General features: G+C 38.7%; 1 pseudogene; it reads left to right on the top strand.

The window, feature by feature from the left end:
* The first annotated feature begins 656 nt into the window (after positions 1-656).
* Positions 657-811, top strand: LOC131398944 (large ribosomal subunit protein eL39-like; annotated as a pseudogene).
* The last annotated feature ends 727 nt before the right edge of the window (positions 812-1,538 follow it).

The raw sequence follows: 1,538 nt of genomic DNA, 5'->3' as shown, positions 1-1,538 counted from the left end.
CACGCACTTAACCGCCAAGCCACTGGGCCGGCCCAGTGAATTCTTCAAAGTAGGCACAAATGTGTTGTTGGAAGGGAGCTGAGTAGCACAGGGCAGCTTCCTCTCAGCTCCTAGCCATTAGCTTTCTGCTGGCCATGGACCAGGCTGCTCTCATGTTTATTTATTCTGCTTATACAGGCGCATGGTACATGTATCCTGATGTTGCATAGCCCCTTTGCAAGGACTGATTGTGATCCTACATCCCGCTTCCACCACAGAACATAGTCTACTGTTACAGCAATATATGAAGTCCTGAAAAGTGACTACAAGAGCAAAAATAACACATTTTTTCTTCAATAAAATGTCTTGGGCATTGTGTTTCAAAAATTTATAGTTGGTGGTGGCCTGCCCAGTGGCGTAGTGGTTAAGTTCACACACTCTGCTTTGGGAGCCCCTGATTTGTGGGTTCAGATCCCAGACATGGACATACACATCACTCATCAAGCCATGCTGTGGTGGTGTCCCACATACAAATTAGAGGAAGATTGGCACAGATGTTAGCTCAGAGACAATCTTCTTTAAGCAAAACGAGGAAAAAAAAATTTTCAGTTGCCTGTTAAAAAATGATTGACCCTCTCTGCCTTTCTCTGCCATCATGGAATGTGTGGTTGGCCCCCATGTCTTCTCACAAGACTTTCAGGATCAAGCAATTCCTGGCCAAGAAACAAAAGCAGAATTGTCCCATTTCACCATGGATTTGAATGAAAATTGGTGATACAATAAAGTACAACTCCAAAGGAGATGTTGGAGAAGAACCAAGGTGGGTCTATAAGGAATCCCACATATGACAGCTCACGTATTTATGATGTATCAAAGTCACTAACATGTTACCATATCAAACTGAAAATGTCTCCACTTTCTGGACAGTTGGACATGGTTTATTGGGAAAATAATGATTTTTTTCTTTGTTTTTATGCCTCTTTGCTAGTAGGTTGGTTCAGTAATAAATATGTGAGATCTTTTGTTTGGGAAAAAAAGATTTAAAATTAGGACTTTGTTCCAGTTTTGCCTAGCAGCCTTGGTCAAATAGTTCTATGTACATCTACCTCTGTTTCCCAGTATTGCAGACTGGGTATAGCATAGGTCATCTCTTACCTTATAAATGTGATTATAGATCGTTTGAATTCTTAGAGACTCTAATTTAAATTAAAAAAAAAATCTGAGATGGTGAATCTCATAAAACCATTTGAATTCTGGTCAGTTTTTTGAAAATTTGAAGCATCTCAACTTATTTTCAGTTCAATATAAATTTTTTTCCTCTTTCCCCTGTAACCTTTGATAAGTAGACAAAGACACTTTTCCATACATTTGCACACATATACAAACAAGTATATACATGTACAAAATTCTGAAGAATCATAGTATAAATAAGCGGCATTGCAATAGTTCGATTTTAATATAATCTTGTTTGAAGGATATGGTTCCAGAGATGGGATTGAAGGAGAGCTGATGTCCATCTTTGTTGTTGATTAGCTGGGGTCTTGAATTAAAAAGGTACA

The sequence above is a fragment of the Diceros bicornis genome, chromosome 36 (assembly GCF_020826845.1).
Source record: "Diceros bicornis minor isolate mBicDic1 chromosome 36, mDicBic1.mat.cur, whole genome shotgun sequence".
Lineage (NCBI taxonomy): Eukaryota > Metazoa > Chordata > Mammalia > Perissodactyla > Rhinocerotidae > Diceros > Diceros bicornis.
Note: the sequence above shows the minus strand (reverse complement) of the source record. Positions and strands in the feature narration are given on the sequence as shown.